Here is a 14,166-nt window from a genome sequence, read left to right as displayed (position 1 = left end):
GGGAAATCAAGAAAGAATCCCATTTACAATAGCCACAAAAATCTCAAATACTTCGGTATAAATTTAATCAAGGAAGTCAAAGATCTTTACAATGAAAATTATCAAGCTTTGATAAAAGAAATCATCAAGAACACAAAAATGGAAACATATTCCTTGCTCATGTATTAAACGAATTAATATCATTAAAATGTCTATACTATCTAAATCAATCTACAAATTCAATGCAATCCCTATTAAAATACCAATGGCTGTCTTTACAGAATTAGAAAAATCTTAAAATTCATATAGAATCATAAAAGACCCCAAATAGCCAAAGCAATCCTGAAGAAGAAAATCAATCCAGAAGCATCACAATACCTTATTTCAAAGCATACAATAAAGCTACAGTAATTAAAACAGCTTGGTACTGGCATAGAAACTGATACACAGATCAACAGAACAGAATAGAGGGCCCAGATATTAATCCTGTAGGTATAGCCAACTGATTTTTAATAGAATTGCTCAGACCATACAATGGAGTAAGGAGGATCTATTCAATAAGCGATGGAGGCAAACAGGATGTATATATGTGGAATAATGAAATAAGAACCATACCTCTCACCATACACAAAACAAAACTCAAGATGCAAAGACTTAAGTTTAAGACCTGAGGTCATTAAGTCGCTGGAAGAAAACACAGGAGAAACCTTCCTGGACATTGGTGTAGAGGATAACACCTTGGATAAGCCCCCCAAAGCACAAGCAACAAAATCAAAGCTAAACAAATGGGACTAAAACAAACTCAGAAGCTTTTGCACAGCAAAAGGAAAAAAAGCCACAGAATGAAGAGACATCCAAAAGAATGGGGAAAAAATCTGCAAACCACCTGACAAAGGATTAATATTTGAATATATCAGCAACTTAAAAAACTCAACAACAAAAATCAACCAATCCAGTCAAGAAAAGGCAAAGGACTCCTGTTGACAGTTCTTAAAAAAAGAAATACAAATGGCCAACAAATATATGAGAAAACGCTCAACATTGCTAACCATCAGGGAAATGAAAACAAAACCACAAGGTGATATCACCACACCCTTCTCAGAATGGCTAAAATGCAAAACACAGAGAGCAACAAATGCTGGTGAGGATGTAGACAAAGGGGAAAACTTACACACTGTTGGTGGGAAGGTAAATTAGTACAGCCACTGTGGAAAACAGTGTGGAGATTTTTAAAAAAAACTAGAAATAGACTTGCCATATGATCCAGCAATCCCACAATGGGTATATACCCCCAAAACTTAAACACAATGTATCAAAGACACAATCAATGCACCACCGTGTTCATAGCAGCACTGTTTAGCCCAAATTTGGAACCAACCAAGGTGTCCATCATCAGAAAAATGGATAAAAAATATAGTATATATACCCAATGGAATATTTGTCAGCTATAAAAAATGAAACTGTATCATCTGTAACAAAATGGAAGCAACTCAGACATGATGTTAAGTGAAATAAGCCAGACCCAGAAAGACAAATACCACGTGTTCTCCCTTGTATGTGGGAGCTAAAATTAAAAAAAAAAAAAAAAGGGAGAGAAAATAAAGAAATATCTGTATGTATCAGTGTTGCAGCAAACATAGTTTGGTAAAATTCTGTTTTGCAACTTTGTCAAACCAATGGTTTAAGAACATTATATTACTAAGGTTTTAATGATCTGTGATTACTTTAAAATTTACTGTATACGGTTGAAATGGTCATTTTTCCATTCAATTATTTTATACTGTCTATATTTCCACAAAATGAGAGTCTGTTTGTTTTTACTTTTTAAACTTCTTATTCATTCTTTTTACTGCAGTGTAATTTTAAAATGTTATCTCAAAAACTGAAAACAAAAACAAAAGACAGAAACATCTCCATCATTTACACAGTCTCTAACATGATGTTTTTCATCCTAACTACTCAAAAGTAATAGTGGGGAAAATTAAAGTTCCATATCAATTAAAATAACTATAATTTGCATTCATTCTCTCCATCCTCCATCGTATGTGTGCATGTATGCCTATGTGTGTATTTCTTGGTGTGTGTGACCAGGCTTTTATGCCTCACACAATGTCAGGACTGATGTCTCAGCTCTGATGTTACCAATTTCCTATGATACTGTAACACAGAGATTGAACACTTAAGATGATATAAAGAAGAAAGTATACATTTGAGTATTCTAATTTTTACTGGCTTAGTAAATAAAGGAGTCATGTCTTGCTACCATAAGAAATCATAAGCAGTGCAGGACAATGCGCAATTTTAAAGAGAATGTAAGAGGCTCACATGTCAGAGAATCTGAAAATACCTATCCTCTCCAGAGACGACAAGACATACAAATGTTGGGAAAGCACCTACTCAGAAGAGAGCCATGGGTAAAAATATTTGATTTTAGTCAACAGCTGGCGTTAGATGAATTGGTTGCAGAGAAGAATCTTTCTTCCATAAATGAAAGTCGGGCAAGAAGGCTTTCTATCCAAGCTCCCATTTCAAGTTATTCAAATTCCCATATGGTTTATGAATTCACAATAGAAACCAACTGAAGTACATATACCAGCAACACTATTTCACTACATGAAATACCCTTAGTGACAATGTTCTATCTGAGAAAGACAAGCATCATCTGTTATTCCAGCAAAGGCACGGAGACGTCTCTGCAGGCGCAGGTTCAGATGAAGAATGGTGACTGTGCTACACAGAAACATTGAGTAGGACCAGTACTTAGCTCAACAGGTTATAAAATATTCTGACCCAGGGGCCACATTAAATGAAAATACAAATGTGATCCACTTTTCTGTTGACTCTGGCAGACACGGAATGGGGCCAGCTGTCAGGCACTCTGGAAAGCCCTGCCTGTGTGCCCCCACGTGTGAACCTGCACCTTCTATCTGCCCTGTACACCTCTCCATCCCATTATACTCTTTTATTAGGAACAGGAGCAAAATTAAACATCGCTTGTTATAATGTCACTGTCTGACATTTCCAAGCCGCTTGCTCTTTGCTTACCTGGGCATTTCCTTTTCCCTTTCTGCTTGGCAACCCTGTGTTAAGTCTCAAGCTTTTCAGAGGACAAATGTTGTATATACTAGAGATAAGTAGTAACAAGATTAGCTAGCATTTGCTGGATGCTTATTCGGGGTGTGGGGTTAGCTAGGAACTGTATATAAATCATCCTCAGTTAATCCTCATAAGAAGTAGGCATTGTCATTTCTACTTCGCAGACATAGAAATTAAGGAGACTATGCAAGTTCAGTAACTGGCCTAAGTACACACAGCTAGAGAGGATGAACAGATTTTGAACCCCAGGCCTCTGAAATCTACCTGGGGAGCCCCAAGCCAGTCTTCCACTCATACATTCAGGTCTACTAAAGCCCTACCCAGGAAAGAAACCCTCTGATGTCACATGGAAGTCTCCAGAGTCCATTTTACACTTCCAGGACATATTCTATAATATTCACCACATTTTCGATTTAGATACTAAAATGTACTGTAATGATGTTAATAGTTAAAAAGAAAAACCACCTCAAGTATACTCTAGAATAATTTCCAATAGATTTGCAGTATTTTGAGCTATACAAAAGAAGAGATCATTTTTAAACCATGTCTCCATTTTCACAGCACTGCTAATTCCAAACACTGTTACCTGAACTTGAGCTGAAGGCACTACAAGTGCTCACAATAAATTCACATAGAGAGCACAAACCGAGTGGGCTAGAGATTAAGATGTCTCCACCCAAAAGGCACACAGTTACTAATAATACACCAAAGAAGTCACAAGGGAAAAATGCACACTCCTATGAGTCCCAAAGCCACAATTACAGGCTTTGTTGGTTTCTACTTGTAGGACTGTTCTTGCTTTCAATCATTCTTAGTTCATTAAAAATGAGCAAATAAATGCAATATTATGTGTGTTTATCATATTTCTCTTTCCATACTGCATGAAACATGTTAAAGCTGTTGATGTAAAAAAATCCTTGTAGTATCTTATGTGTCACAGATTTTAATACAGAATTCATTTAAAATTAATTTAAAATGGCAGTGAGACTATATTATAAGTTGAAAAATCAGAAAAGCTACCACCATCTTGGGGCTTTGGATTTTGAGAAGATAGAAATCATTTTCATAACATTTTTCCCTGAGCTTAATCTTGTCAGCCACACTACCAAAGAAAATAAAATATAAGAGATGGTATCATGCAAAGAAGCAGCATGTTCTTCCTATTATTTAGAACTTTATTTCCATTTTTATAATCTTCTTGCTACAAAACTCACTATAATTAAGGTTTAGTTCTTCCCAAAGTGTATGGTTAAAACAAATTATAATAACTAAAAGACTTAAAATATTGAACAATGAGGTACATTTATATCTAAATAGATTAGTTACATCGAAAGATAGATAGGTATTTGTTAGTAGGTAATTATTACATATATGATGGGGAAGAACCCAAAAGTTAAGTTGCTTGCTAATGAGAACTCATTCCTTGGCTTGTTCTGAGTTCGTGGAAAGCACAGATGCTGAATTAAGTCACTAGATATTGAAGTGTGAAATAAAGTCTGTTGTTTTCTAATAATAACAAAAAATGAGTTGTGATGAGCTTAGAATTCCTGGAAGTTAAGTGAAGAGGTAAGACTTAAACCTCAACCCTGTGAAATGCATGTCCTGGCTTACCTCAAATAGCAGCTTCCTTGAGGACTGGAGCATTTGCCACTGACATGATACAGGATACAAACAGGAGTTGCTACAACAGGAGCCTCCCAAACTGACTAGCATCTGTCCCTAGCTGCAAACCAACTGGGAGTCAGAAGCATCCAGATCCAAATCACAGAAGACACCCCTCCCCTCCCCTGCCCCATTAGGGACCTCCCCGACCTGTAAACATGCCCTGAATAACCCAGTATGACAAATGTACGGCCTTCCTAGGGAGGAGACACTGAGCAACATCGTGTTGTTAACCACATTGCATCCTGAAGAAGCTATTGTAGCTGCACTGGGCACTGAGGGCAAACTGAACTGCTATTTGTACGGAGGGGAGGTGGGGAACAAGGCAGAGACCAAGAGAATACAGCCACACTTCCCAACTTGAATAAAAACTCCTGTTCGTCTCCCAGGGGGAGGTCAGTTGGTGGAACCTCTTCCCCAGTGTTGTCTCCCTGTGCTCATGAAAAAGTCCCCAATAAAACTTGTCAGGGTTGCAGATTGGTGAGTCAATTTCTACTGTTCATTTGTAAGTAAGGTCCTTCTGAATATTTAGAGAAAGCATCGATAAATGACAAAGGGCTGGGGAGACTTGTTCCTCACAATCTACCGCTCTGCACAGCCTTGGTTACATGAAACTTCTCTCATCATGCACATTGCGGTTTCATCAAGAAGGAAACAGACCATCTGGGTGTCAGAAAGAGATGGCTACTAATGAACTGATCCTGAAAGAAACTCAGGACTTGGGAGGAAGGTGACCACTGAGTAATCAAGTGGCTTGGGGGTTGGTACAGATAAGATAACGAGGGTGCAGAAACACCTACACCAAAGAAGGACCCTAGGGTTGGGTGCTGTGCTGGTTAAGCTATCACATCCCATATGAAGTGCCTAGGAGGTAGTCCTGTCTCTGCTTGCAATCCAGCTTCCTGCTGATGTGTCTGGGAGGCAGCAGATGACAGTCCAAGTGCTTGAGTACCTGCCACTCTCCCAGCTTTGCCTTGGCCAAAACAGTCCTGGCTGTTACAGACTTAAGGGAAATGACACAGCAGATGGATTATCTCTCTGTTTCTGTCTCTCCCTTTCTACCTGTCACTCTGCCTTTCAAATAAAAAGAAATATTTATAAAGATAAAAATAAGGATCCTAGAATGGTTGTACACTGTGAAAAGTAGGCATAAAATAAATTTATCTACTCAAAGATGACATATCCAAATTCCAAGGACATTCCTCGCAGAACTAGAAGAAATTCATAAAATGCACATCAAAACACAAAAGACCTGAACAGCCAAAGCCATCTTGAACAATTAAAACAGAGCCAGAAGTGTCACAATACCAGATTTTGAGACACACTACTGGGCAGCTGTAAGTAAAACAGTCTGGTACTGGCACTAAAATAAGACATGTAGACCAATGGACAGATTTAGGATGTTTAACCTTGAATGGAAAGGATTTACATACAATTTTCATACAACAAAATAAAAAAATCTGCTGTTTCATAGAAAAACTGAAGCTCCCTTGTTTTTGTTGTTGTTGTTTTCTTCTTTATCACATGAGGAGGGAAGAAGAGTTCCAACAAATTTACTTGCTTCCTGGTCTTTAACAATGCATGGTGCCAGGCTTGGCCAGAAATGCACAACAGACAGAATGCAGTATTCAACATGTGTGCAGAGAGCTCTGACAAGTGTCTACACACTTGTCAATGCATGTGCTTTATGTAAGTCCACCCTACTCATCTCACTATACCTAAGGAAAAAAAAAAAAACAAAACAAAAACAAAACAAAACAAAACAAAACACACAACTGTCTTGAAAACAAATGCAACCAGAGAAACGTTTACCTCGTTGCCAGGCAAAGTGCTTTCTGGAAAAGGTACCCATGTTTCCCTGCTGTCAGTACCCCAGTAACTAAACACAGACAGCAGGAAGTGAAAGCAGGAGGGCCACAGACCCAAAATGAGGTACCCGGGCTTGATGCTCAGCCTTCCTAAGAAAATCCCCACAGCCACATGTGAGGAGCATAAATCCTCGAGACAGCCAGAAAGGGGAACCATGGTGCTGTTCAAAGTAGAAATGCATTCCGTGGGGGGAAGGCACCAGACAGTAATATAAGTTACAAAATACAATTAGACTAAGAACAGAGATATCCTTCAATCAGAACCTACATACCTTTAAAGAATTAAAAAGGATAAGAATGGATTCCTGGGCTTTAGGCGAGTCTTTCTTTAGCACTGAATTGCTGAATCTGTAACAAAGGGACTGAGACGTAAGGAGCTGCATCATTGAGCCTACTCCTAAGGGTGAATGACCTGGAGGTACTTCAGAGCCCAATCACACCTTTGTAAAAGCAGCAGTGTGGCTCTCTTCTTTCGCTTTGATATATGGCCAGCCAGCACAGTAGCTAAATAATCTATAATACATTCCTAATTTTTCTTCACAAAGCTCAAAGACAGGAATGACAAATGACCGCTCAGAACCATTATTTCTAAACAGGTGTTGTGACTATGTGTGTGAGATCACTCTCTGTTCCATCTGTTCACTGGAAGGTGCCTGGTGACACGTAGCAGAGACCATTACAGTACAGTCCCACGGCACATTTTAAACCTTGTTACTTGCATGCGGCTCTGGCTTACTGTATGATATTAAAACCAGCTTATCAGGTAGAGTAATGTAACTGTTTAAGAACTCAGGTATGGCATCTACCATTGGCTCCACAGAATTAATCAGTACTTGTTAGACAGGTTATTTCAAACAAGGGCTGCAGAATAAAAGGATCATGCAGAATCCCACATTCAGAAGAACCGTGCGAGGCACATGCCAGCTATCTGCAAGCTACATGATTTGGACTTAAGGCCCATACACCTAATGTGCAACATGGGGAAATAGTAAATGAATGTCCTGTGTGTCTTACAAAACAGAATTAAGTAAAAATTAAAGGGCAGAACATAATGCAATTAGGTTATTGACTACAAAGAGGCATGTGAATTATCTACACAGAGTACAGGTGGCCCACTTCCTCCACACTGCTCAGATCACCCCTATGCATGAATCTAGTAACAGGCTGCGACTTTCCCTTCAACATTCTCATCTGAAGACATGAAAATTAAATGAAGTGTGAAGACCTAATTTATTTTTAAAGTTAGATATTCAGTTTATCATATTCAAGGGAAATAAGCTCACTACAGAATTCTAAATAAATAAAACTTTCTATTTTACTGCAAATTTATTTTTGTGCTAGATGCTTAAAAATGTTTTGCCTCTTACTCAGTAAATTCTAGAAAGAGGGTAAAAAATCATAAAAATTTTAATGGACTGTAAACTTAAATTTGACTTTCACTCTGTTTTATCCTTATCACTAAACTGAGTTCTCCAGAGGTTCTCTATGGACCCTGAGTCAGCTTCTTTGTCCCTTTTATAACAGTGCTACTAAGGCACAATTTGTATATGATAAAGTGCACCCTTTGTGAGGGTGTGTGTGGCCCTGTGGTACAGTAAGTTAGGCCTCTGCCTGAGGTGCCAGCATCCCACACAGGCGGGCACCAGTTTGGTTCCAGGCCTGCTGCTCTGCTTCTGATCCAGCTCCTGCTATTAGCCTGGGAAAGCTGTGGGGAAAGCCCCAAGTCCTTGGGCCTCTGGAGATCTAGATAACTCCTGACTCCTGGCTTCCAATCAGCCCAGCTCCAGCGGTTGTGGCCATTTGGAGAGTGAACCAGTGGATGGAAGATCTGTCTCTCTGTCTCGTCCTCTCTCTCTCTCTGGCTGTGACTCTGCCTCTCAAATAAAAAAATTTAAACAAACAAAATTCACCCTTGCAAGTTCACAATCCTTTGTTCAGAAAATGATATTTAATAAATGTATATATTTGTGCAACAACTGTCACACAGTTTTTGCAGTTTCATTACCCAAGAAGATATTTGCAGTCAGTCCCTAGTACAGCTCCCAGTTTAGGTCACTGATAATCTACTTCTGACTCCACAGATTTGCATGGACACTTCACGTACATGGAATCATACACTTTGTATGCACTATGTAGTCTTTTGCATTTGGCTTCTGACTTGTTTCTGAGGTTCATCCAGATGGAGCAGCATTGCCATTTCGTTACTTTTGGTGTTGCAGACTATGTTTTGCACCGATCCATAATATTTGTACATCCCATCATCAACTGATGGCCTTCTGGATTGTGTACAATGTGGGGCCATTCTGAATAATGCTGCTATGGGTTTTATGATCCAATTTTATGGGTACAAATGTACTGTAACCAAAGAAAAGGATTTAGGCAAGAAGGGCACATGAACATGGGCCGAGAATCTCAACTGACCTTGGTATTTAGCAGAAAAGCTATCTTTTAACACAGCACTGAGAGAGCCCCCATTACCAGTGACAACGTAAGCTGAAAGATGAGTCTGGGTCAGATTTCTTGGATACACAGGGTATGCAGATGCACACTGCTTGTGCAGAAAGGGCCTTGCACTCCAGTTTTTCTAAATCCTGGACGCTACCCTTACCCTGGGCTCAATAAGCTGTGGGGAACTGCTTCTGAGGGAAACAGCTTTAGAGAACCAGGCCCTCCCCCGTCTCCTTTACTTGTCACAAGTGAATGAAGTTTCCCTCTGAGTAACTCCTGCTAGAGGCTGATACACATAGAGTGAGCAAACAGATCCCTTTCATCTGCCAACCATGTCTGTAGTGCAGACTTAGTTTTGGGGAGATTGGTACAGGTTGAACACCCTGAATCAGAAAATAAGATATCCAAAATGCTCCAAACTAAAAAAAAAAAATTGGGGGGTATATTTTAGTAATTCAGATTTTAGATTTTAAGGATAAGCATGCTCAACCTGTACCAATTTCCCGGAGGCTTAAAAAGCACTAAAGGTATCAGGAGTAAAGTTTATGCAAATATTCCGCAATTTGTAAACATCTGAAACTCAAAAACCTTCTGGCCCCAAGCATTTCCAATCAGATAATTCAACGTGCCCTAAGTTATCCAAAGCAAAAATTAGACTTTGCACTTGCTCATTTATGGCCTTAAGGTTTCCCAGAGAAACACATAAAACTACAGAGTGAAAAAAAAAAAAAAAAAAAAAAAAAAAAAAACCACACTACAGAGTCATTAGGAGCACAGATTCTGGATCTGGAGTTTTGGGAATTGTATGCCCAATTAACACTGCACTAATTCCAAATTAGCCATGTCATTAATTTCCTTAGTTTACTTCAGTGTAGGATGAGACAATGACAATGGTTGCTTTATAAGCTTGCTGCGATGGCTAGACACCAAAAAAGACACTTAGCTCAGGACTCACTGGACCTTAACTACCATAGTAACAATAATGCCCCAGGTCCTTGAGGAAGCGACTTGAGGCACGAGGGCCAACAAACATGACGTACAGAAGATTTCTGAACTTATGTCCCCTTTAAATGACATAAACTTGCTCCTGATAAATATGGTACCCAGCCAAGCACAAACCACACGTGGTTTCATATGGTCCTGGCCACCACCACACAATCATTTGTTCCCATGGGACAAACACTAACAGCCCCGTTTGAAGGCAGAAGACCACTGGGTCCAGACACAAAAAACAGCTGAATATCCTGGGTACTCACCTTCTGAATATGACACCAGACACAGGACAAAAAAAAGAATAAAAATAAATGGGAAAAAAATGAGTAGCTTTTTCAACTTCTTTCACATGACATAACTGTGGCTCAGAGAGGTTGAATAATTTGACCCACATCCCACAGCTGGAAAAGTGCACAGCTGTTTCACACCAGCCCACCTGGCTCCAGCGTTTACATGCATATCACTAGGCTAGGCTGCCTCTTGGAGTAGAAATAGAAACATCTGAGTAAAACATATTCTTGGAAAGGCACACACAAGCATCATCAGTTCTGCTCTGCACACAGACATACTCTCTTGAATCACCCTATCAGTATTTGATTTACCTTAAACCACGGGAAAATGCTTCTTTCAAAGAAGAGTGGAACAGGGCAGGTCTAAGTTACATCTTACTCTCGATTTCATCTGAAATTCTGACATCCATGTTACACCAGGACAATGCTGGAAAATTAAAGCTTTTCAGGTTCACAGATGAGCGTCTTCATGCTTGAGAAAAGAGGTCTACCCTGACCAGAGGAATGTGGTATGTCTAAGCAAGCATGCTTTCAATATCTGCAAATTCAGAAAGTCACCAGCTCTCTGTGGAAAACACCCCCACTTGTGCAAAGTCTTGTACAATTTACATCCCTTGTGGAAAACACATAATCTATTTTAACATTCGTACCTTTAAGGTGACAAATGAAATGAGGCAGACAACCACGAGCATCCTGAGTACAGAGGTCCACAAACACTAGGTATATGCTTACAAAAGGTTAAAAACCTACAGCTAAACAACATGCAACTACATATTAGCTTTTAGATACAAAGTGATGTAAGATATACATATGTATAATGATTAAATAAACCTAATGAACATATCTATATTCATTAGTATCTTAAAGGTCCTGAAAGTCTTGATTCACAGAAACCTTACTAAATGCATTTTGGCATCTATCAAATTCTAAGATAACAGTCTGCATCCTACCTGTGTACCACTGGGAAGCACTGCTCTGGATGTCTAACGAATCCATAACCAAATACTACTACCACAGGTTCTCCTACTGAGACATTATTCTCATGTAACCTTTGGGATCCACAAGGTGGGAAAGGCATTAATGACCTGGGTAACAATGGCTAAGTGCGAAGATGACAAACAGAGACATAGTCTCTCACTTACTACTCAAAACAACTTGGTGAGGCAGGCATTTATCAATTAACCCTTACTTCAAAAAGAAGAAATTACTTACACAGTGAGGAAGAGGTGAAATTTGTTTTCAAATATGGGTGCACTAAGCCCAGGATTCATATTCTAATAATTACGCTGAACTGCCTCCTGCTGGGAATATGTGTATCATATCCGAACTCCTGCTATGCACAATCCACACTTAAAACTGCAGGGAAAATCCAGGAGTGGAAGGCTAAGCATTATAGATGAAACTTTGGCCATTTATATAACCTACCACTTCCCTATGTCTCCTGTTCTCTTCACTAAGGAGTCAGATTATTGGGACACATTTCCCCCTCTGTCCTAAAATAACCGCAGTGACAGCATATTTTTGAATGATGGTCTGTTCTGTAAACAGCTGAAAATAATAAGATGCCTCTGCAGTCAAAGCACTGTTTCCTATCAGCTCTCCATGGGTGGTTATCCATGCACTGATTCCAACGCAAGATGAGTTAGGTTTGTAAGTGAACAGCAGGCATTGCTGTTCTTTCTGCCTCCTGCATACTTTTCAAAACGCTAACATTCGGTTGCCACAGATCAAATTTTATTTTGACACCTAGCCTTTTAAAGAACAAAAAGGAAATTAAGCAAAAATTATGAGATTTAAAGAATGTGAAAAGTTGCTAAAATATGGGAATGTGATGTCTAAAAACGCACTCTTGTCAAGCCTAGCTCACAGAACAGTGTCAGAATAATAAGCACAACCATTTCTCCAGCTCTGTGTCAGCTTTTATTATTATTATCATTTCTTGGCAATCTTTCTACAGCCTCTGAGGATAGAAGAACCCAGTGAGCTGCAGGATTTCTTTCCTCCCCTCCACACATCCTTCGGCCGCTGTTCTCTCCTGGATGCTGGGGACTCAGCCATGGCAGTGCAGATGAAGCTGTACTTTTAAAAAGAGGTTGCATTTCACAGGAGGACATGGTCCCAAAGAAGCACACACACACTCTAACAACAAGTCCTGGAGTAGTAAGCATCACGAAGGAATTACAAATAGTATTGGGAGAGATCTGAGGATACTTTAAAAGGTTTGTAGTCAAAAGCTAAGTGTAGTTTGATGCAATTTTGAAACCCACGTATAGTTTGTTCAGATGATGCGTGTCAGTAAAATGTTTGAAAACTCTTCATGTGCATGGAATTCAAAGTCCTCTGCACCACAATTTACTTTTTATTCCACATTTCCATGAACTTTCTAAAGCCCCCTCTCAGTGCTGCCCCAGGAGACCACAAAGGTAGTGAAGGGAGTGAGAGAGACACAGGTAGACTGCCGAGGTTCAGGCTGGATGGTCAACAAAGGTACCTTTAAGGTGACAAATGAAATGAGGCAGACAACCATGAGCTTCCTGAGTACAGAGGTCCACAGCTGGGGCGGATACGTCGGGGAAGCCCAGGAAATTTAAGAATGACTTGTATGGCAGAGTCCAGCAAGTGCATCAGAGACTGGCATGAGACAAGTTCTGAGGTCAGAGATCACAGTGTGTCAGTCACAGGGTGGACAGCCAAGGCAAGGGGAAGGACGGAACCCCAGCAGCAACAGGGAACGACAAACACGTTCAACACAGAGTGCCACAGATCCTCCCCCATTTTAAGAACCACCACTGTTGTTGCTGCTCTGAGGAACCTGGATTACAGGGATGCAGAAGGAGCAGATCTGGTGAGGGATTCACCTAAGGGCAGCTAATTGACAACTGAGGATGGCTAATGTGGGAGCGGTGAGGATGGCAAAGCAAGGACTCAGGGTACATTTCTGGAGGCAGAATTGACAAAACTTTTGAAAGGATAGGATGTGATGAGCAGGTTAAAGGGAGTAGCAGGAACAAGGTCCAGAGTTTTGGCCCAAGCAGCTTAGACAATGCAGCAGTCTGCTGACATGGAGGAGATTAATGGAGCAAGAGAGTTGTGGGTCTGGGTGTTGAGACTCAACTTTTGTTTCTGTCATCTGTATTTTCCGATGACAATCAAATCTCCAATGGAGACGATGCATGGGCTCAGGCAGAGGTCAGGGCTAAAAATACACATTTGGGACTTCCTCCCGCATAGTTGGTGGTTACAACTTTGGGGCCAAATGAGCTCAGCAAGAAGAGTTGCAGTGGCGAGGGGAGAGAGGCAAAGATGGCAGGGGTCGGGGGTGGAGTAAGGAGGGTGGATAAGGAGAAAAGAATGGAACAGTCTTGCAACATTTAGGGGCTGAGAAAGCTGAAGCGTTCAGAAAAAAAGGGGGTGTGGCCAGTGAGGCAAAAGGGAAAATGAAAATGTACCTAGTCCATGCATAGAACTGTGACAGATAACATTCCTACCACCACCACTGACAAGCAGTACAATCCGGCATTGTCACATCCATCCTTGCGTCTACAAGTTCACTGACCCACGCCGCAGAGCTGCTTGTATGCTCTTGAACACTGGGTGTCAACAGTCCTCTTCCAGAAGAATTCCTATGGCTGTTTTGATTGACAACAAACTCAACAACACCTCTTACCCTTTCTTGTCAAGAGCACGCTTTCTGCAGGGGACTGGTCAGTGTACGGCTCTGCAGGGAACTGTGGCACAATCGTGAAGCTGACCTGCCTCTCTCCACTGCAGCTGTGGGCCTTGCCATCGCCACACTCTGTAATTCTGCACCAGCATGTCATTCAAGGTCA

The 14,166-nt window shown here is 40.4% G+C and overlaps 1 protein-coding gene across 5 annotated transcripts in view; it reads right to left on the bottom strand.

Moving 5' to 3' along the window:
- PRR16 (proline rich 16) overlaps positions 1–14,166 on the bottom strand; it is a 187,441-nt gene that overhangs the window by 41,981 nt on the left and 131,294 nt on the right. The window lies entirely within an intron of this gene.

Source organism: Oryctolagus cuniculus, chromosome 6 (genome assembly GCF_964237555.1).
Source record: "Oryctolagus cuniculus chromosome 6, mOryCun1.1, whole genome shotgun sequence".
Taxonomy (NCBI): Eukaryota; Metazoa; Chordata; class Mammalia; order Lagomorpha; family Leporidae; genus Oryctolagus; species Oryctolagus cuniculus.
Note: the sequence above shows the minus strand (reverse complement) of the source record. Positions and strands in the feature narration are given on the sequence as shown.